This window comes from Chelonia mydas, chromosome 2, assembly GCF_015237465.2.
Source record: "Chelonia mydas isolate rCheMyd1 chromosome 2, rCheMyd1.pri.v2, whole genome shotgun sequence".
Lineage (NCBI taxonomy): Eukaryota > Metazoa > Chordata > Testudines > Cheloniidae > Chelonia > Chelonia mydas.
Window position 1 is genome coordinate 168,009,950 of NC_057850.1, and position 24,028 is coordinate 168,033,977.

Sequence of the window (24,028 nt, forward strand, 5' to 3'; positions counted from 1 at the left end):
TCTTGGATGGAGATGGTTGGCTTTGGGGCATTGGAATGAGATGCTGGTTGGAACAAGATCTCTGTCTTCCCGAGGCTGATGATAAGGCCAAAGAGCTGGGATGCTTCAGAAAATCTATCAGGGATGACCTGAAGGTGGTTATGTCTATGGACCATCAGGGCACAGCCATCTGCAAAAAATGCCTCAATGAGAAGTCTCTCCAGAATCTTGGTCTTAGCATTACATCTTCAAGATCAAAGAGAGACCCATCGAGTCAGTAGCAAGTCCCCTGATCCAAGTCCCTTGTGGCATGGCTGAGGACACAGGCAAAGAAAAGTTGAACAGCACCGGAGCAAGTACGCAGCCTTGCTTCACTCATTCAAGACGTCAGTGTTGAATAGAACCTTACTCCCCTACAAGTGCAACTGAAATCGAGTGGGCTACTTGTGGAGTACCATGCTTCCAGTCTGAGTAAGGATATCAGAATGAGCTCTTTAATAATCTAAATATCATTATGGGCTAGATTATGGGACCTTACTCCATGAGTAGTCCCACTGACTCCAATGAGACTATTCATAGAGTATGCTGCTGTTCAACATGACAGTGTTAGAATCTGGCCCTTTATAAATAAATTCCATGCTAGAGCCAGCTTACATTTTCTTCATATTTTACTTCCCATTATTATTCAAATTTTCACCAAAATGGTTAATGTTAGCCCCCGTATGGGAAGCATAGAATCAAACATAGCCTCAGCATGTGAAACATTAAGATCATCAATACCACCATTAACATCTCCTTTAAAAAATACTCCTTAAGAAATGTCTGTTTTATTTTTAAAAAAACATGTTTTTATTCCCCCTTCCTTCATCATAACTGATAATTTAGTTGAAAAAAGTACAAAGACATTAATACTTTATTAAATAAATTCTGAGCGAGGCTCAGGAATCTTTTCCTATACTGCCGGGTTTCTTTCACCAGAGGTAGAAAAATGATAAGTCTTTCCCTTTTAAAATAACCTTCATACAGCCTGCATAATTTGGTCTTTGTCATGTTTAAATGAAAAAGGCACAGTGGCAATTCTAAATAAGGCTAGCGAATTAAGCAAAGGAAATCAGACACATTATAAGTGCTCGCTCATCAAGGAGAGAGAGAGGAGCAGTCTAAGGGTCAGATTGTGCAACCTTTACTCACACAGAGTAGTGCCATACTCCATGAATAGGCTCATTTAAGTCAGGTATTACTCAGGGTCTGGACAGTAACAAATGTGTGAGAGACCCAAGGCTGTGAATTAGCGCAGTGAATACTGTGATGCAGCTCGGAAGTAAACCAAAGCGAAATGGTGGTATCAACAGATTGGAGCAAGGGCACAGGGGAAAGAAGGCATAGAGCAGCTGTTCACAGTCTCAAGTGTGTGAAAGGAGTGAGAGACAGGACAAGAAGGAAAGTACAACACTGAAGTAGAACAAGTGGAGGTCACAGTGAGGGGATTCAATGACATAGGGCCAGGTTCACCAGTATGCTCTGGCTACTTTGCATCATTGTAGCCATCCAGAACCTCCATAGCTTAACCAGCAACTTTATGGCAAATTTAAAGTTTTTTTGCTCTGCCAGAGCAGCACAAATCAGCTGGGGTGTGTAAGTGGCTACTCCATAGCCTCTGCAAAGAGAGCACTATTTGGGAAAGATTAGGGTCCAGACTGGTGAAAATCAGTGTAGTTCTTTTGAAGTCAACAGAGTTATGCTGTTTTAGACCAGCTGAGGTTCTGGCTCTGGTGCGAATGAAAAGATAAGTGAAAGGAAGTAAGAGGCAGCAGAATAAGAAATACAATAATAAAAATTCAAGTCAACTGTGGCAAGCGTGGGGTATTGAGGTGTGAGGATGCAAGGGAGCTATGCATCAGAGTCTGATTAAAAATCAAGTCAGCAAAAGGTGAAAGAGGTTACATAGAATGGACCTCCAAGTAGGCCAAGGATAAGGACTGAGGAGAAAAGAGGCTGAAAATGGCAAGAGGAGAACTGCAATGCCTCTTAGGTAGCCAGGGTGTCCTGGGACAATATGCAGGAGAAGTAGGACTGAAGCTGAGTCAGAATTGTGATTAGAATCCAGAAAAAGAAAATACCCAGGGCAGTAGGTATGATCCTTTGTCTTTATTCCTGCCCTAACCTAGGTGAAACCTGTGGGCCCTTTACAGTATTTAATATTCCTAGCTACCTTTGTTTGCAGCTCACTACTTGTTCTGTTTCATACTGGGGGGGAAGGACGATGTATTTCATTTGTTTTTTTCCCAGTATTTCTAATGTGGGTCTTTAGGGACAAATATAACAATTGTGAATGAAATCTTTTCACATTCACATTTCCACCCACATAACTAATAAGTTATCTTTACAGGGGTTAGCTCCTTTCTAGGCAAGCCTGTTCACCACCCTGGAAGACCATGAGAATATTAATAGAAATAATAGTCTGCTCTTTAAGAGTCAGATTCTGTCACTCTTCATAATGCTGAGTAGCACTTTAGACAGTGTTCCACAAAGACACTTAGTTGCCTAAGTCTTGGGTTTAGGCACTGAAGTCCTAGTTTTGGCTCCACTGTGATCCACAAAACTCCCACTGAATCGGTATACACTAAACTCACTTGATATCTAAGTTTTTATGGAGTAAAAGTTCCATAGGCGCATAAGTTCTTGCATCTGGGTATGTGCACTGCTACCTTCTGCTAGGTGTCCAGATGCCTATCTCCCACCTAACCCACAGAGTGATTCACAAACTGGGGGAAGATAGGCCTCTGTCCACCTATCTTCAGAGGCTTACGCTCCAAGGCTGGCAACTGGATTGCGTCTCATTCAAAATCTGTTCAGTGGAGGAAGAGGTGCTGGTGTTCACCTTCTAACTTTCAGCCCAGTGGTTAGTGCACTTACCCGGGATGGGGGAGACCCATGTTCTGTTCCTGCCTATGCCTGATGAGGAGCAAGGATCTGAACAGAGTTTCTCTTCCTGGCCCCATGACTCTTTAAGTATCTATCTGCAGTGGAACTGTTGTTGGGCCAGAAAGAGAGAGAGAAGGACTTTGTAGTCAGATGGTTACCACTCCCAACTGGAAGATGGGAGACCTAGAGTCCAATCACTTTCATGGCTTATTCACAGTGGAACAGCATTAATAGGAGAGATTGAGGGATTCCCTCATCAGAACATCACACAGCTCAGCACTCTCTCCTGAGAGGTGGGAGACTCCTGTTCAAAGCCTTTCTCCTGCTCAGGCAGAGAAGGGAATTGAATGTGAGTCTCCCGCATCATAGGTGAGTGTTCTGAACGCTGGGTTAAAAGTTAAAACATGGACTCCTCCTCTGGCAATTTTGTGTGGAGTGAGGCAGGCACCTAACTCATTGCCACAAGAAACTGCTTAGCCAGTTTCTGAGTCTAGAAGCTGGGTTCCTGTTTGTGGATTGCTAAGCAGAGATAGGTACTGCTCTCCGTGAGAGGGACGGGGCTTAGCACACCCCCATCTGGTTGGCATCTCCCACTGACTAGTTGAGGCAGCTCTCCCTCCCCCAGTATGCTGGCTTTTGTAGATCTCATTCCAAGGTGGCACCTATTCATTGCTTAGGGAACCTAGTCACCTGACTCAGGCTTTATGGATGGCAATTTTGTTCCTGGGGTAACATTTAGGTGCCATGTTTCTCAGCATTGCAGTGCCTAGTTTCTTTTGTGGATCTGGGCCTTACTTCACAAGAAGTCCCACTGGTTTTCAGTGGAAGAACTCGGAGTAAGATACTACTTGACATGAGTAAGGGTCACAGAATCAGTCCCTTAATAAGAAGTCAATCACTAGTTGTTTTATAATCCAAGTTCGGATTAAGCAGAGAGAAGAGGTTGGCAGCAAAATAAATGCCTGGCCACAGTCCAGTAATGCACTGAAGCATGTGCTTAACTTTAAGCTCCTGAGTAATCCCCATTGACTGCAATAGAACTGCTTTATGTGCTTAAAGTTAAGCATATGTTTAGTGTACTGGAATTTTGTAGTGACTGTGTAGCCTCCTTATTCCTGATGTTGTGCTGAGTCATAACAACATGCTTAATTGCTTTGCTGGACTGTAAAATGTAAGATCAAGTGGCAAACTAAGTACAAGACTGTTTTGGTTTAACCTGACAGGGCATTTCTGAAGTGTAAGAATAATTTGTTTTTAACCATATCTGACAGAGACACTTTAGAAGAGAGCAAGTGTCCTTGTGAGACCTGGGATGCATAGGTGTTAATGACTCTATTTTATAGAACAAAAGAAACCAAACTGTTTTCCATGAGATGGAATCTGTTTGAGCTCAGATGTGTCAAAACCAAAAATGACCATCCAAAAGTTAGTAAGATGATAGTTATTTCACTGCCCTGAGAACTTACTACAGGAAGGAATATTCTGCAGCATTAAAATATGAGAGGATATATGTTATTGGTCTGTGTGCGCATTGTAAGGCAGACAGCTATATTTAGAGGTAGATGAGTTTCAGTAACGGGTGAAATGGTTATATGCAGTCTCTATATTGGTCTGTGATCTTTCTGAATGAAAAGCCATAAAAAAATATCATTAACATTAACTGCCTATGATATTGTGCAGATATAGTGATGACACAACATTTTTGAGCCACGTGAAGAACTTCAGACGTGTTCTGATGCACTCTTTTCCAGTATACAGACACAGGAGCTGCCTGGGGAATTTGTATAATGATATTAAAAATGTTACACCCAAGACAAACTTATAAAAGCAAGGAAATTATTAGATAAAATTGTGGCAGCATCTTCGCATTAGTCTATATGTAGGTGTAAAAGCTTTTATTATGGTTTAAATGTGAATGGAGAGATCTGTCTGACAGCTGCTCTCAATAAGCAGTATACCTTATTTTTTGCGCTTTCTCTTAAGATATTGAAAATTCACTGAGTTTCCTCCTTAGCTAATCCACAACATAAATAGTGTTGCCATTTTTAGCCTGAGTAGGTTACCCGATATACCAGACCCTGATGGGTTGTTTCCACTGGGAGGAGAAATTGAAGATAGTCTGATATTTCTTGGGTGCAATCCTGTTTCTTTACAAAGAATGTCCAAAGTACTGTTTCCTTGACCACAGCAGGAATAAAACAACAGGAAGCAGTTTCCTTCTTCAGAAATCCACGCCTGCTTCCAGCCATACTCTGCCCAAAAGAAGCACACTCTTTCAGCGTCCTCCCAGGGACATGCTTCCAGTAATTCCTTGTTTTTTTCTGTCTGCTTTCTCTGCTTTTTGCAAAGACAATTCTTTTTTTGCCTCTGACACTCTCAGTTGCTGAGATTGCCATCGTCCGCCAGGGAAACTGCTCTTCCCATATGATTCAGCTTCTGCACGTGGCCTAGTCCCTTGGGTGGTGTCCTCTATTGTTTCAGCCATCTTACTCCATAAGGAGCTCCATTGCTTCTTACATTTATCCTGAATGAAAGGTGGCTAACATGCCCATCAGCCTGCACCAAGGTCTCTGATTGCCTACAGATCAAAGAGATGCATGTTGGTTGCTACCATCACCCTCCACCATGACAATAACCTGATAAATTATTCTGGGAGTTACAGTTTTCAGAATCTTGGTACAGGAATGCCCATCAATGAGTTGAATACAGAATGGCACTGAGTGAGAAATCCCATTCCAGCTTTCAAAAAGGCTGAGTGCCATTTCCAGAAATGCCTATTCAGCATAATATTATGACTTAGAATAGACTCAGCACCATACTGAGGATCCTACTGTAGAGAGTATGAATAGGTTCTGGACTATCCTACCTGATCTCCTACCTGATGTCTGGGCCAAGGTTGAAATCTCTTGAGATAATGAAAGAGTTGACCATCACCACCATGTTGGACAACAACTTTACCGAGGGAAGCCTTCAGTTTCAGAGGGATTATACAGTAGAAAGGTGCCCAGGTTTGTTCTGTTTCTTCACTATCTGATTAAGTGAACACACAAAGGATCTGAATGAGCCCATGATACTAGCCTCCATCGTCTGCTTGCTGAATTTCCAAACAACCACCATTGTGCTTTTTTTTTTCTGCTGCTCTTCATGCTTAGAAAGTGCTTCCCATAAACATCGGTAAACCTACCTCATTGATCTCCTTCAAATCCCTCCTCAAAACCTCTCCTTTGCCATGATGCCTGCAAAAAACTTGACAACCGGTAGGCAGTGGTCTCAGCAGTCTGTCACGCTGATTCCTTTTACTCCTTCATCTGTCTGTGTTCATCTGTTGTCTCTTGTCTTTTAATTAGATTGTAAACTTCTTGGGGCAGGGACTGTCTTTTTGTACATGTACTATGTACAGCACTTACCACAATGGTGTCCTTGTCCATTATTAGGGCTCCTCAATGCTATTGTAATATAAGTAAACAATAATATTAATGAGTGAAATGAGCTCTTTCTGTATTTCAGCCCCTGAAGGAATAAAATGACTACTCTGCCCCCAGGTCTGTCTGTGATGGATCTAGAGCTGTGGTGAATGGAGTGGGGAGGAGGAGAGAGATGCCATGAGCTAAACATAATACGCTTATCAGAAAATTAGCACACACACACATCTATGAAACAACTGCTGCACTGGACACCTCACACCAAAACATGGGGGGTGACAGTCTCTTATTGCTTAAAAAGTAAGCAATACTCTTATTTTTCTTTCCAACACTTAATGTATATGAAATATAACACAAAGAAAAAGCAAAATAATTCTAAGAAATAAAATCCAGGAAGAAGAGGAAAGGGGAGTCACATTTTTGCTACTGCACCTGGTGGTTCAATAGCCCTCTCATTCCTTTTTTTTTTCAATCACTGAAGCTGGATTTGAAACTTTTGAACTTCAGAGATGCAGGAAAGAATGCGTGACAGCAAAGAAAACATTTTCCTGCAAAAATAAATTGACAATGAATCAACACCAAAAATAATCTGCATCTAACTAACACCTTCCCTGCAGGCATCTCTGAAAACAAGAAATATTCAGAGTCAGAAAACAACAAACAACAGAAAAGGGAGAGGAGGAAACCTAAATTCCAGACCTAACTACCCCTCTGTTTGGGGAAAATTCATATCGAAATGTAGTTCTCAATTTAGCATCTCAGGACAATGTCTCGGTCAGAGTGGTTGAACAGCAAAAAGAAACATTGATATGTTTAGATTTAAATTATGAAATAGAGCCAAGTTTAAGATCTAGATTACTACGATTGATGTTCAGGGTTTTTCAGATCCTGGGTTTTAGCTCTGCCCATGACAGGCCATCATCTTTGCCAAGAAGCCAGTCAGCAGTTTAACTGTCCAGCCCAACCAGAATAGGCTGGCGACAATTTTTAGAGCCTTGCAAATTTAGCAGCACAAGCACTTAGCTGCAAGAGAGTTTAATTGTTGTTTGTTAAAAAGAAATGAAAGCTTGCAAGATGTAGGCTGCTGTCAGATAGTTCAAGCTGGCCAGAAAGGCTAGCAGTAGTTTAATTTGACATCCAATCCAAAAACTAAACTTTGTAATAAAATAAACTACAACTGGATTACCTGATGCTACAACCATAATTTGATTTGGATTTTTAGGAGGGCAATGCCTTCTCTGTAATATTATGTTATAGCTTTTCAGTTACAAACTTAACTGCTGCAGCCAGGACTACAGAGTTTAATTTGCTAATCAATCCTTTACTTGGGAGGGTTTTTTTTTCCCCAAATACATTGGTAAATAATCTGTATGCACACAGACTTGGTTGGTTTTAAATATATATTTATTTGAAAAATGCCTAGGACACATCAAACCACACTGCTAAAATTAAGCCAAAGTAACAGCCCTGAATATGTTAACCGAAGACCTTGGGCCAGGCGAGCATCAAATATATGGCACTTGAGAAACTTGGACATAAACACACTTTCCAGAATTCATGGAAAGCCAAAACATCAGTTTCACATCAGAAAGATCAAATGTCTTGTGTATTTTGCTAGGAAAAAGAAAAGAGCAGCTCTTTTATGGTCAGATCTAAGACCTTTAGAAATGATTCTCTACATGTATTTGACAGATCTGGAGTTCAGGTGATACATGGAAGCAGAAAATGTGTTACATTGTCCACAGGAAGCTTTTATTACCTGATTTTTTCTGTCTGTAATGCAAGATTAGAAGGTCCAAACATTTACCACTTTGTTTAACACCACTTGTGCAGCTGATAATCATGATTTCCTTTTAAGAAATTTTGACATTTTCGAAAGTGAAATCAGGTTTAGTGACTGTGGGGCTAGTGCCCAAGGTGTAGGGAGAGCAAGGGCTCCACTATACCTTAGCTGTGTCAACTGGAGGCAGTGAGCTGATAACTTTGCAAACAAAGTGAAGGTATTTGTGGCCCTCTGATGCAAGGGATGAAGGTCCTGTGTAGACCCCGGAGAGAGGGCTTCCTTTGAGAAGGAGGACTCTGTTGAGCCCCTTCACCAAGGGAAAAGGCTTAATATTTGTGGTGGTGGTGTTTGTACTTCCCTTTACCCCATAAAAAGAAGAGAATTTGGCCAAAAAGCTGAATTACCCAGGAACAAGGGGAAACCGAGGCACTATGCCATCTTGATGTCAGAGAGGTAGTGCCCTATCACAGAAACATTATATTCTCTTTGACATACATGACTTAAAATATGGGAGACACAGGGAATACTACCCAGGAATACTGACAGTTTTAAGAACTATGGGTATCAAGTCAGGAGAACTCAAATGAAAACTGGTTGGCTTGAATTTAGTGGTGCAGCAGTAAATATATGGGTTCTTTGTGCAGGGCAAGCTTTAGACAAAATACATCTTATGTTGTAGTTCAGCTCCATATCAGCCACTGAGCTTACTAGTCTGGATCATTACAAGTCTGAATTTATTTTGGAAGATCTTGTAAGACTTTACTATTTAACCCCTGAAAGGAGATGACAACCTCAAACTCAGCTTATTCCTTTGAGTTAACTGTTTTGGAGGTGTCTGCCACCTATGGTGAGTTACTAGTCAGGCTAGAGCAACGATCCATAATTGTCACTCAGCTGCCATTCACTTGGAACGACTGGCAGATACTGGGCTGGGGCTGATGTAGTTTGAGTCTGTGACATCCTTCGGAAGATCAAAAGAAACAAGTGTGTGGGCAGATAAATGTCATTCGACAATTCCAATAGCATCAGAACCAAATCTGAAGTCCTAGCTACCCATGGACAAGTGATCAGATTTCCCCTCCACTCCCGTGGCTTTGTGGGAGAAAGGTGCATCTTATACTAGTTATGTCCTTTCTTTGTTCTAAAGAAGTTCTTTCCCATAAATATAATCACCTCCCTAAGTCCACCTAATTTTCTTGTACTCAGTCACGAAATACTGGAAATGTTTCCCAGCAGAAAAGATAGTCCAGTCACCACTGTATTTTAAGAAGGGGAAGACTGGATATAAAAAAGGACCTGGCTAATGTTCTTTGTGTGGGTGTGTAATGCTTTCTTTTTTTCCCTTGCAAGTTTTCAGGAATTCCTTAGTTCAGTGGACAATATTTTTATCGACTACAAATTATGTCAGATTCACCTTTGGTACACCATTTTAACAGACATTGACCCAGGTTCTCCACTCTGGCTGAGCTATGCTCCGAGTCCAGACTGGGAGGAAGGTGGCTTTGAGCCACCTTTTGATTCTGAAGCTGGGTTAAGAGTTAGACCAGCTTTGGCCCAAAATGTTCTAAAAATCCTCTAGGGACTGTTCAGACTTCCCAAATAAAACCCAAAGCCCCCTTTGGGCTGAAAAGCCATGTGTGAAACTGCAAAGCAAAATATTTCTAGTTAAAAGGAAGAAATAAAATAGGCTCTTCCAGCTTTCACTGAGGAGTCAGGATATAGTGATTCCATTAAGCCATTACTGCAGATCTGTATGTTTCATGTATCAAGGCCATGCTCCAGAGTGCTCTGTAAGCCTATCAAGAGATATTCTAAGAAAAGTCGTGTATTCCCTGGTTCTTAATTGGCGAGAGTGAACAGTGCTCTTCCAGAAAAAATGTTTTGTTTTAAAATCTTATCTCTTCAAGGCATCTCACTGCACCTAAGAGCCATTCACAGTCTGGTTTTGTTCTTTTTTTGGAAATACAATTTAACATCGTCTTCAGGCAGTGTACTTGCAAAGATTTCCTCTCCTAATAAAAAGCACCTGTGCCGCCTTTCCCTAACTTAACTGAGTCTATTCAGCTGAGCCTGCCCCTAATGTGTAGTAATCCAACAGCTACAATTGGTCTTCGCTTGAGTTTATTTCCATTTTAATTTGTTTCTGGTTACCTCAAATCCTGAGCAGCCCACACATAAATAGCATTTGCTTTAATTCTGCCAAGGGCTCAGAGGCCACAATCCTATCAGGAGCTGAGCATTTTCATTTCCCATTTTAAGACAGCTGAGCACCGCAGAGGAGCCCCCGCAAGAACTGTAACATATTGGAGACCATGTCTTCTGCATGTTCAGTACCGCACTGAGCACTCTGGCCGCAGGCAATGAATAACAATAATTTTAATCTTGCTTCAGGAACACGATTGATGTTATTTTTAGCTCACTCATTGAGATGCAAAGTGCGTATCTATAAAACTAAACTCAAGCCCGAACTTTCAGACATCGGCATCTGAATTGTCGCCCCAGAACCAACAGGCATCGAGCTGCATGTGCAAACTCACATTTACATATTCAAAATGGCACCATTCAAAATGGCAAGTTGAGTGTGAAAAGAGTACACATACATTTTTTGCAGGTACAAGTTAGCTTCCAGTCTCTAAAAACTTCCCCCCTCATGATTGCTGTTGGCTTTTTCATTGAGAATGTGAATCATTTACTGTAATTAAAATAATTTGTATTTCACCTAAGCTGGGTATTATAAAATAGCAAGAAAAAGGAAGTCTGTCCAGTTAGGAAATGTGTTCATTGGAACATGCACACCTCTTCTCAACCTTCCAAAATGGATTGTATTATCGTCTTTTCACATCATTCTATCTATTTGGAATATACCCACAGGAGCAGGGTTTGCTTAAAAGCTGCTATATAGCAGTGTTTCCACTGACAAGCTGTTGCAGACATGAAACATGGAAATACCATTTTCAGAAACTCAGGCAGTCTTTCGTCACAGCAAGACTGCAACAGGGACCATATTATGCGCTCATCCCTCAAAGGGAGAGCCTAGTGCCTTTAGTGGACAGATAAGCTGAGGGATGTCTTATATCCCATAACACACCGAATCCATTCATTTCTTTTATCATTTTGTTTACTTTCTTCTCGTGTTTTTTCCCCAAACTTCAGCTCAACAATTTATCCTTAGCCAGCTTTATAGTCTCACTTATATCAATAGTCACTAATACAGTATCTCTCTCAGCATGGCAACAAGTTTTTTGCTTTCCAAAGTTGTTTTCTTGTTCCTTTCCTGCTCTTACAAATTCACCTTTTGTTTATTCTTGCAGCCTGTGTTCTCTCTTTCCTTTTACTTTCCAAAGTTGTTTTCATTCTTTTATCTTTTACTTCTACCCCATTCTCCCTCTCTTCTCAACTTGTCATGTTTGGACTTCTTCCAGAAAGTTTCAATTCTCCCTTCCTCTAAATCTCTGGCCAGACACTCAAATGCTGGCTTGCTTCCCATCCTTGTATCCAAGCTCTATTTTCTACAGCTCTGATTTGACTGATTTCAACATCTTGTATTTCTATACTTCATCTTGTGGTCTGTCTCTCCATTTTTCTGTCTTTAGGAATACTTCATCTAACTACTCTATTCTCTGCTCTTCATCTTTCATTTGTTACTGTACACCTCTCTTTCTTTCCTTACTCTTGCATGCTCACTTCTCAATTACGTTTGCAATCTGTGTTTTTCCCCCTTAGTTCAGCATTCTTTATTCACTGATCACTTTTTATACACCTTGCAGTCAAACTGAAAGTTTCCCATTTTCTCTTAAACTTGCCAAAGCAACCTATAGAACTAATGCCTTGAATTCAGATGAGGCATGGTTTTCTTATTTAGGTAGGTCTTTCCGTTTCCTATTTACCTGGCCCCAAAATCCCTGCTTCCTTGGCTTAATCCATATTGGAGAACTTGTTAGAAAGAATCTTATGAAAGCAGTGTTGATGGTGCCTCTCAAGGACCTTCAAGTGGCGTCTATAGGTTGTCCAAGTTTCGGACGCATACAGCATTGGGAGAATAATGGCTTGATAAACACGAAGCTTGGTGTCTGCTTGAACGTCATGATCCTCAACAACCCTGTGCTGTAAACGAGAAAAAGCTACACCAGCACAGCTCAGGCGATGTTGAATTTCTGCATCAATATCTGCCTTGGATGAAAGATGACTTCCAAGGTCGAGGAAATGATCAACATTCTCCAGTGCCACTCCATTGATTTTGATAGATAGGGGATGTAATACCTCATTTGGAGAAGGCTCATGGAGCACTTTAATCTTCTTGATATTAAGAGTGAAACCAAGACATGTGTAAGCATCGGCAAACACATTCAAGATAGTTTGAAGATCTTTCTCAGAGTGGGCAAAGATTGCTTTGTTATCAGCATACTGAAGTTCCCCAATAGATGTTGTGGAGATCTTACTCTTGGCTTTCAGCCTGCTAAGCCTGAACAGCTTTCCATCCATTCTGTAAATGATTTCAACGCCAGCTCTAAACTTCCCAGCAATTAGGTAAAGAATGACGGCAATAAAAACCGCAAACATGGTTGGAGTGATGATACAGCCATGTTTGACTCCTGTTTGTACTTCAGCACTGGCTCCCAGAGTGAACCTTTCACTCAGAACAGTAACTTTCATGTTATCATGAAGTAATTTTAGGACATTGATGTATTTATCAGGACATCCAATCTTAGAAAGTACAGTCCAGAGGCCACAGCGATTCACTGAATCAAAGGCTTTAGTTAGATCAATAAGTGGTCAGTTTTGCTCCTGACACCTTTCTTGCAGCTGCTGTGCTGTGAAGATCATATCCATAGTTCCACGACATGGTCGGAAACCACTCTGAGACTCCAGTAAAATTTCTTCTGACAGGGGCAGAAGGTGGGTTGCAAGGATCCGTGCCAGAACTTTACCTGCAATGGCTAGGGAGGAGCTACCACAATAATTTCCACAATCCACTTTATCCCTTTTCTTGAAGATGGTGACAATCAGGGCATCCCTCATTTCACTGGGTATCTCCTCCTTTATCCAGATTTTAAGGATAAGCAGGTAAAGCTGCCAAATTAGCTCTGGTCCACCGTCTTTAAGGATTTCAGCGGAGATCCCATCTAGACCTGCTGCCTTGTTGCTCTTCATCTGCTTGGTGGCATTGTGTACCTCATACAAATTGAGAGGGTCTCTGAGCTTATCCCTAAATGGTCATTGAGGGATTTGCTCAAGGGCTTCATCTGCAACCATAGAATTATGGTTAAGGAGATCTTCAAAATGTTCTTTCCAGTGAGAATTGATGACTTCATTGTCCTTCAGAAGTGTGGTTCCGTCCTTAGAGCGAAGAGGATTCATACCATGGCAAATTGGTTCATAAACAGCTTTGGCCGCACTAAAGAAACCACATGTATTGTGGATATCCATGAGATGTTGGAGTTCTTGCGCTTTCTCAATCCACCATTTGTTCTTGAGTCCTCTGGTTTTACCCTGGACTTCTGCCCTTGCCTTGGCATGGGCTTCTCTCTTTATATTGCAATTTGTTGTTCTGCCAAGCATGAAATGCCATTCTCTTCTCATTGATGAGTTGATCAATTTCAGCATCATTCTCATCAAACCAGTCCTGATGTTTTCTGGTTTGGTAGTCTATGGTTTCCTCACAGGCATTGGTGATTACTGCTTTCAACTTGCTCCAATGTTCCTCAATTTATTCTGGAAATTCTGATGGACGCTTTTCTTCTAAGACTGCTTGGAAGTGGTCACGCTTAATAGGGTCCTTCAAATCTTGAACTTTCAACTTGATCCTGACCTGCTTCTTTTGCAGCCTCCATTTGGGAGCGACCTTAATTTTCATTGTGGATCAAATAAGGCAATGATCAGTCCAACAGTCATCAGCACTTGTCATTGCTCTTGTGAGAAGTACATCACTATGATCTCTGACACGAACTATGACGTAGTTGAGGAGATGCCAGTGCTTTGACCATGGGTGTCTCCAAGATGTTTTGAACTTTTCCTTTTGTCAGAAAAGAGTGTTCATAATGAGTAGCTCATGTTCAGCACACTTGGTCAGAAGCAGAATTCCATTTTAATTGCTTTTGCCAACTCCTTCTTTCCCGATTGTTCCTTTCCACAGGTCTGAGTCTCATCCAATATGTGCATTGAAATCCCCCAGAAGGATGATCTTGTCTTCTGTAGGGGTCTCCGATAAAATGGTTTCCAACTGAGAATAAAAATCTTCCTTTACATTCTCATCGGCTTCCAGTGTTGGAGCATAGGCTCCCACAATAGTTGCCTGTTGATTTTTGGTGAGCCTCAATCAGTGTCATAAACCGCTCATTGATGCCAACTGGTACCTCAGAGAGACACCTTACGAGCTTATTCTTTATAGCAAAACCCACTCCATGTTATCGGCGTTCATCTATAGATTTTTCCCTTCCAGAAGTAGGTGTATCCTCCTTTCTCCTCCCTCACCTGTCCTTCATCAGCTCTTCTAGTTTTGGGCAAAGCAGCAATATTGATGTTAAACCAACACAATTCACGGGCAATAATGGTTGTACATCACTCTGGTCGGTCACTGTTTGAGTTGTCCAGCAGGGTACATATGTTCCAAGTTCCAAAGTTGAAAAGTTCCTTACATTTTCGATAGCTGAGGTGGTGATCCTGCTGAATGCGGCTATCCAGCCAGGAAAAACAGAGGCAAGACTATTTTTAGGGTACCTTTTCTAATCCCCTCCCCATGTGGGACAAGCAGAGTGGATCCTAAAAAGGACTGCTCAGTTGTGGGTGCAGCTGCCAAGATGCTCGACCCACCTCAATCCTTGAGCAAGACAACTGTATCACAGACCCACCGCCTGTGTGTCAGTCTATGACTAGGAACTTCCAGATTTCACTGTCCTGTTCCCTTCGCCACTCACTGATCGCCACCGGACTTTTGACTTGTGCAAATGTTATTTTCCCAAAAAAACGGAAGATGCCTTTGTGGGACTTCTTTTAAAGTGGGGAGACTGGTGCACAACAGTCACCACACTATCCTTGTCAGATGGAGGACTTGAAACCAATGGCATGAACATCCTGACGATTGGAGGTCCTCTATCTGCTGTAGCCTTCATCCTGTCGAGCCAAAGGGTGGGGAGGAGGCTCAAATACACGCAATGAAGCCACACCAGGTGAATAAGTATATCCAGTTTAATTGCCAATTTATAATAAACTTCCCAGCCTTCACACGTTACTAAATACGTGCTTTCCAGCAACCAAGCAAGCAAGAATCAATGCTTACGCCCCTTCTGCTATGGACAGTCCCGGACCCTCCAGCCTTGTCCTTGAGGGCTCATAGCAGGCACTGCTCCAGCATGGGGAATTCCTGGGCACCCACAAAGCCAGGGTCCGCAGGTGAGACTGTTTGTCTAAAGCAATCCGCATGTTTTTTATCATCATCTCTTTCTAAGGGGGGGCATGTACATCCACAAGCAGGCTCTGGCAGGAAACACTACTGTTTTCTATTCCCACACTTACCCCTCCTTATCTCTTTTCTAGTTTATCCAGTCGAGTTGCTGCAAGCCAGCCAAGCCAGTCAAAGCCAGTTCACTTTTAGCTCCCTCCGAACCTTTCTGTAACAACACGCCAAGGTAACTTGTGGTCAGCCCCAAAACATCCACCTTCACAGCCGTTGTAACATTACACAACAGTTTCACCTCCATTGTGCAGTTATCCTCCGTCTGCTCTGCCATTAGGGACTTCTTGGATCACACTTTGTCTGGAACCTCGCCCTTGACTGTTCTGCCATGGGTAGCCCTAAGGGAGTACATGACTCCAGGCAGCATTGCTCTCGGGTTCATTTAGACACGCAAGCCTCTCCACCAAAGATTATACCTAATTTGTATCACTGACTTCTCTTAATAGACACAACCCTGTAAGGCCCCAAATATTGGCTGACTACTCAGGCCAAAGGGGTAGCAGTATGACTTTAGAGTGCAAATTTAAAGGGAGAGGCAAAGCCAGTTTGAAAGATGTATGGCTCTGTGTATGATTGCTATACTTCAGCAATTTGCCTTTTTTAGACAGCAAAAAGTGAACTGCATCAGTCTAGACACTTAAGAATTCTAAACTATATCGTGTCCCTATAAATAAATAACTATGAGACTATGTGTTGAGGTGAGGCTTCAGGTCCTGATGAAGTTGCAAAGAGAGACAGATAATCTATTCTAATTTGCTATAAAATGAAGCCTTTTTTTAAACCCGGACAGGTGAAAATTCATTTATTGCATCGAGTGCCATGTGATTTAGAAAAAAGAAAAGGAGTACTTGTGGCACCTTAGAGACTAACAAATTTATCTGAGCATAAGCTTTTGTGAGCTACAGCTCACTTCATCCGATGAACAGCTGCTACTCTGAAACGTGATTTAGAGTAAAAGTTGTATGAAAACAATATAATGTGTTTAACATCTTTTTCTGTATTCTTAACAAATCAGTACATCTTCATAAAAACACTCTCATGTAAGGAAAACAAACAACAAATGTGTTAATATTGCAGCAAATTTGCTCATGTTTTACTAGATATGGGGGGGGAGAGTTACAGTAACTTTCCTTGAACAATTCTGTATCCCATATTTTGTTCTCAAATGATGAAAGGTAAGTACATTGCAATACACTTAACCAGCACAGTGGCAGATTCTGTAAAATGCTAATGCCTTCACCTCCCATTGATTTCAATGGAAATTGAGGATGTGAAGCACTTTCCAGGGGGACCTCTTACTAGAAATGTTGGAAACTGAGTTTCCATTCTGCAGAAAATTCTCACACTCTGAAACTTTTTCAACACAAATTCATGTTAGGTCAATCAAAAGTGTGACATTTTGTTCTGATTTTGACTTTTAAAAAATTTTATTATGCGTATGATGAAATTTGAAAACAAAGAGGTTTCAAAAAGAAAAATAGAAACGTTATGACAAGGTCAAAATGCGATTTTTTTTTAACCTTAGCAAAATGCTTCATTTCAATTTTTTAAAACCAAAATTCCAAATCAACGTATGCCCAAGGAAAGTTTTGATTTTGACAAAATGGCATTTTCCAGCATAAAAATGTTCCATTGGAAAACTTTTGACTGGCTCTGCCTGGTATCTTTAAGGCTCTGGTTCATGATCTCTTTATACACATGGGACCCCATGTTCCTATTGACTTGCTTGGGAGCTAGGAGTGCTCAGTCCCTTGCAGGATCAGAAGCAATCTGGCCCCATTAAATTAGGCTTTTGCAACTTCAGTTGACTGCAATATTGCTAATTGCATCATTTAATTATTTGCCCATCCGACATAATTCCAAATGCTGCTCTTTTCATTGTCATCACGCTAGACAAGAGAGTTGTCTGTCCACCATCTTTTTTAATATCACTCTTAATGTGTATCTAATAGGAAATTCAAGTACTCTTTTGAAAGAGCCTATGAAATGAAAATATTCACTGGAAAGGCAAGAACTTGCAAAACGTTATGGTTACAGGGGAGTTTCGTCTGAATAACAACTAGGCAAAACTGATCAAGGACTTCAGAATTTGGTCTTTTAATATTAGCTGGAATTTGGAATTCACAGGGTAGGTAGAAGCAGATAATCTTCACACTGAACTGTGGGTTGTCAAAAAAGAAAGTAGCATTATGCTTGCTTTCATTTAAATCAAGGAAATGATTCCCTCATTTCAAATCCCCATATATTCTGTGCATTTAGAATATTGTGCTACACTGTAATACTGAAAGCAATTAGAAATAACTGAAGATATTGTTGCTTCATTCTAAAAAGAATGAGTTGCCACCTACACATCTAATTAAAAATCTGAAAAGCCAATTTCAAAAGTACTGTGCTGTATTTCATCAGCTACCTTAACTGTACTGTTATGCAAATGCACTCTAGTCAGAAAAAATGCAATAATTTCACCTGCAAGCAATGAAAATCCATCTTAGTTCATTCTCTCGTTAGTACTGTATGTTGAAGAGCCGGTGTTTCCACCATCTGGTCTACCTCATGCCAAAGTTAATTAGATATGACTAAAGCTTCTTTACCTTTTCTATTTACAGGTGTCCAAGGAAGGCATTTATGACCACTGGGAGTTCCACTTGATAATAACCCATAAAAATACATTGCAACCATTGTCACAACTAGTAACAGTTTCCAATATTTGGACATAATATAAGTTACTGTTGACTGCTAGATGATGCATACAGATGATTGCTGCATGTTAGTGTCCGATGCTAAAAAGAGTGACAACTCTTTAAGTCTTCAGTCTTAGTATTTTGGCTGTGTATCTTCAGCTACTAGTAATCACGTACAAAGTTGGTGAATGCCATGCTTATTTGTTCTCAGCTCTTCATATCTTTCCAGAATCCACTTCTAGACTTCAGTCTGTCAGATGACTAATATATTAATCAGTTAAGCCTGTGTCTATAAGCCACTTTGGTATTACAAATGTAAGTTCAACATCCACACAACTACTTTTTTCCCATGCTACTATTTGGTTAGGGGCACAATTGGAAAAAAAACACTGTTCGTGTCTACACAGCAAATGTTTAGCCATTAGTTAATAACTAGCTAATTTTGACCATGCACAGTCCCTGCCAGTGGGCTAATCCGGCACACACTTTAGTAGCTGTAAGTAGTTAGGTACATGGCTCTTTTTAGAATGGGTTGAAAATTTTCCGACAGACTAGTAAACGATCAGGAAATGCCGATTTGCTGAAATTGAAACGTTTTGTGGGAACATGCCAACTTTGTCAAAATTTCCAACAAAAAAAACTATCAAAAGATTTCATTTCAATAAGGCTGAAGTGCTTTGTTTCAAAATTATATTATAAAAGGCAAAAGTGAGGGCTTCAGCCTTATTGAAACAAAACACTTAGATAAGGTCACTCCAATATTTCCAAAAAAATTTTTTTTTCAGAATTTTCATTTCACGGGATATTTTGCCTTTTCAGTCTAATTTGGGGCAAAAGTAGAATTTTGAAATGTTGGAAATTTTTGCAGAGTGAAATGCTAAGTTTTGACCAGCTCTAGTTACATTGTTGTATCGATGGTCGCCTCTAATGGGGCCACTGTAGCTGTCAAACCAGGTTCTCCTACCTCCCATAACTCTCAGCAGTTAGCTATCGCAAGGTGTACTTTCCCACATGTTCAGGGTGTTACTCTGTATACCTGACCTCTGGTAACTCTGTACCATGCATCAGGACTTATCTGAATATGTCACTCATAAGCCATAACCAGGCTGAAAATGCTCTGCATTTGTTTTACCAGTCATACAACTCACTCCTCTTTGGGACAATACCCCACACATCCCTGCCTTTTAAGTAAGTAGGGTCCCCAGAAATCACAGTTGGCACAGAAGAACCATTAACGTCCCTGTTGTGGCACAGGAAATGGTTGCTGAGGCACTTGGAGGTAGCTGCCCAGAATGCTGGATGGGGATGTGAAAGTATGGTTCTGACCACAAATGTCACCATGTGGACACAAGCTAATTTTTGTAACTTCTAACCTAAGTTGATTGTGCTTTCAATAGGTTACATAATCACAGTTATAGCTGCCGTATGGATGGGGCCTAACAATTGCTGCTTTTAGCACAAAACAGCTTTTGGCCTTTGTTAAAGACTTATTGACCGTTGTGATTATTATCTAGCATTTTATGTTTGAATGGAAAGCATAACTTGCAGTACCAAAGAGCAACACTTCTTGATCCTTTGTACTGGGTCATTTGAGCAAGCTGCCATCATCTATAATACATAGCTTCCCCAACGATGTTCTTTTTCTTGTAATGCTGCTTAAGATTCTGGCATATTCCCTTGTCTATTTGTTGGATTAAATATGTGGCCTTAAGCAATGGAGAGAAAAAGGTGACACATTTCTCAAGGAAACTTTAAAATGTGCTGCACACTTATCCAGAATCAGTAAAATTTCTTTTTCCTTAACTATGACACTTGTCATCAATCTTATGCAGCTAGTCAAGTGAAAATCTACATTGTCATCCATGTATAATATGATAGTCACTGCCTAGCAGCAGCAAATTTTTAAATTCAGCTAACTGAAGCCTAGGGCATCTTAATTTCACTGATAGATGCTTCCTTTTTGCCATTGCTATCATGTTGGCTAGCATAAGAGGAAAAAAAATCTCTCCTCTGAATTTGTTTCCTCTTCTGCTGCTGCATCAGTTTTGAAAAGGAAACAATTAACGAATAGCCTGATACCACTGCAGTTGTAGATTTCTTCAACAGATTTGCACAAACATCCAGGGTTGACAATTTTGGTCGGAGATCTATCTGGAGGTTTCAGTCACATGACATAATCTTTAATTAATCTTTAATTCCTGGAGACTCCACAACAATCCTGGAGGGTTGGCAACCATGGCTCAGTTCCTAGTTAGATGCTTAAAGGGATGTGGCCTGACTTTCAGTGGTGCTAAGCACCTGTAGTTCTCATTTGCATGAATGGGAGCTGGGGTTGCTCAGCATCTTTGAAAACTCAGACTCTTTCTCTAAACAAAAGTTTTTTTTCTGTCTTTTTTTCTCCTTCCTTTCCTTTTGTGGCCAAGCAATCTTACCACTGCCATGCAAACAGCAGTTACTGTGCTCTGTGGCTTGTTAGTGTTCTGCCATAATTATTGAAGAGCATCAATGATCTTGACTTTCCAGTCTTGCAAAATAATAGCTTTCTCTCTCCTGTCATTTATTCGCCCACTCATCTGAAATTCCAGAGAACAAAGCTTGTGGCATAACATATCTCTGTGAAAAAAACTGATCATATTTCTGCCTTGCAGGCAGGGCTTACAAAACAACATATATTTCAACAACAATGCAGATCATTTCAATAGCTGTAACTGTAGGTAAAATGTCTTCAATAATACAACTAATTTCGTACTTTATTGTACTTTAACTGTCATACCTATACTTGAATGACAATAGCCCTGCTGAGCAGCAATTGGTACAAGTCAGCTTACTGTGCTACTCTTTTTAATGTCAGGTACATTACGAAAGAGTTTTTATTCTTGTCGATGAATATTTTCACTCTGTTCTAAAACATGGTCTGGTGGGTTTTTCATAATAAAGAGTGATAACCTTCATAGATTGAGTAGGAGCCATATGAGGAGCCTGATTCTCTTTTCACATTGGTGTAAAATCTGGGATCACTCCACAGAAGTCAATAAATTTACAAGGGTGTCAGCAAGAAAAGAATCAGACCCTGTGATTTTTTACTATGGATTTGTTGTGTGTAAATGAGGAATTATCTGAACTGAGCTACTATTTTACACAAACCACAATAAAGAATAGGGTATTATTGTCAACAAAACCCACTTGTGTGAAATAAATGTAATATTGTCAGTAAAACAGCGAGAGTGAAACTAACTGCACTGGCAGATAACTCGTATTTTCTGAAAATATTAGTTACAATTAATCAAATTATAAGCTGAAGTAGTACATGGTATATGTTGCACTAAGAAGAAGATGGAATAGAAATTGTCTGCAGATCCTTCTTTTCGCTATTTTTTATGTTTCTATGAGTTAGTGGAGGTGGCAGTGAGGGAAATGAAGACTTTAAGAATTAATATTATAAAGTGATAGTTTTATTACAGTGTCTAATTTAGTGCAAACTAAACAGGCGATATTTTACTGACTGTGTGTTGGGTTGTGGTTTTGTTTTGTTTGGTTTTTTAAATCTGACACTTAATGTTGATAGATTTGAAGGAGAGGATAGATGAAGAAGAATAATCGCTTCTTTGGGACCCAATCTTGCATGGTGCTGACAGCCTCCTGTGTGGTGTTAGCACCCTCCATTCTCATTAACTTCACCTCTCAGCACCTTCAGTGCTAAGTTCAGTATTCTCATTGACTTTATTGATCAGCACCTGGCAGGATCAGTCCCAGATTCAGGCTGTCTGTACTTCTCCTTCATCCCAATGTTCCCATTCTTCTCTTTCTTGTCTTTGAGATCCCATGTCCTGGCCACTAGTCTCCTGGATGAACAGGAGAAGCTCTTTAGTTGGCTAGAGATATATCTCTTCAGTGACACAAGGTGTTTCTTCCTTCCTCAGAGGAACAGAGACAAGAATTTAAACTGAGCTCTGCTGCATCCCACTGCCTCTTGTAAAATGTTGGGGGACATCAGGAAGAAGGGAAGATACCTGATGTCAGAGACTGGATGTGTTACATACGTTTTGTCAAAGAGTCACTGAAAGACCAGAGAAGCTGAGAGGATGGGCACTTGGAAAATATAAGCTATAGCTTATTCCTTGTATCTGCATGAATGGTGCTTCTCTGGGTTATCTCTGGCAGAGTTTAGGAACAAATATGTAATGTACACTGTTTCTCTTGTTATCTGATTATTTTTCCTCTCTCTCCTTAATAAATGTGAGGTCATTTTACTTAGACTGTTTTTTCTCTTTAGGAACATTCTGCAATGACTTTACAGTCTTTTCCCTTTGGGACCCCATTAGGGAGGGTATGACACTTATCCTGGAATTGCTTAGCTAAACCAACATCTAAACAGAAGGCATCCTGATACAGCCTATCAGAGTTTGTTGAAACTCTTTGTGAAAGAACTCTTGTGAAAGAATGAGAGAAACTTTTGTGATAAATTTGTGCCATCTTTCACTAGAGTTGGTCACGTTTTAAAAATGTTGATGAAATTTATTTTTTTTAAAAATTGGGGGGGAAAATAGTTTGGAAAATGTTTCCTACCTTTTTTTTACTATCCCCATTGTCAACAGGTCTGTAGGTTGTGATAAGCAGGGCACAGGAAAGCCAGCCAACCACAAGGAATGGTGGGAACAGGAGACCAAGCATTACAGTAGTTCCCTGGAGAAAATAGCTGTGCATTAAATAACTGGGAATATTTAAAAGGTTAATTAGGTTTTTGTTTATATGTTTGTGACAGACTGTACCCCTGTATGCACTCCTTGCACACTATTGTCGTAATATATTTACTAAGTATGCCTCATTGAGGTATCATTTGAAAATTCATAATTTGACTGGTCATTATTGTCCTGGTAAAAGATGGGTAGCAACATTACATGTAGAGTTATAAGATTCCGCTGTATGGTGTTACTAAAACATGTACCGAGTCTGGGGAGCAGCCAAACCAGTTCATCAGAGACAAAGCGCAAGCTGACGTCTCAGCCGGGTGTCAACAAGGTCAATGGACCATTACTTGCTAAATGTCCATTCTTTGGCAGGAAAGGGGTTGTGGGTGAAAACTCTACATCTTAGCAAAGAAACCGCATAGGGTTCCTGTCCACAAAGACTGCTGGTCACCGTGATCCAAGCTGGAAATGCTTCTCAAAGGGGAGTGGAAGACTAAAAAAGGAAGGGGAAACACCCCAAGGGACCGCTCCTCCTCGCTCTCTTCCTGTCCATTGATTCACTGCACCAGAAGGACAAAGAAAGCAGCCATCACACAAAGGTAGGGAGCCTCGCCTTAGAAGTTTGGTCCATAAATCTGTTGAGAGCATGTGGTAAGAAAAACTTTGCTTTCAATTTAACATAGTTTATTAAGTTAGGTATTAGTTTTGTTTCATCTTTATTGTTCTTGTAACGGTTTCTGACTTTTATGCCCCATTACTTGTATTAACTTAAAATCTCTCTCTTTGTAATTAATAAAATTGTTTTACAGTTTTATCTAAATCAGTGTGTTTGAACTGAAGTGTTTGGGAATCTCCATTTGGGGTAACAGGATTTGTGCATATAATTTCTATTCATAAAATGACTGACTTTATATGCACTTGTATTGTGCAGGAGAGGGCTGGGCAGTCCAAAACATACTTTTCTGGGGGGAAATCTAGGACTGGAAGTGTGTTGGGATCACCCTGCTGTATAATTCAGGTTACAATCACACATAGACCTAGCTGGGAGTGACTTACATGCTGGAGGCTGTTTGTGAGCAGTCCAAGAGTAAAGCAAA

General features: G+C 40.5%; 1 long non-coding RNA gene across 1 annotated transcript in view; it reads left to right on the plus strand.

Moving 5' to 3' along the window:
• Positions 1 to 22,407, plus strand: part of LOC122464320 — a 36,768-nt gene extending 14,361 nt beyond the window's left edge. The window contains exon 3 of the long non-coding RNA XR_006288260.1: positions 18,169 to 22,407. This is a non-coding gene — a long non-coding RNA (uncharacterized LOC122464320). The remainder of the gene's footprint in view (positions 1 to 18,168) is intronic.
• Positions 22,408 to 24,028: the final 1,621 nt, after the last annotated feature.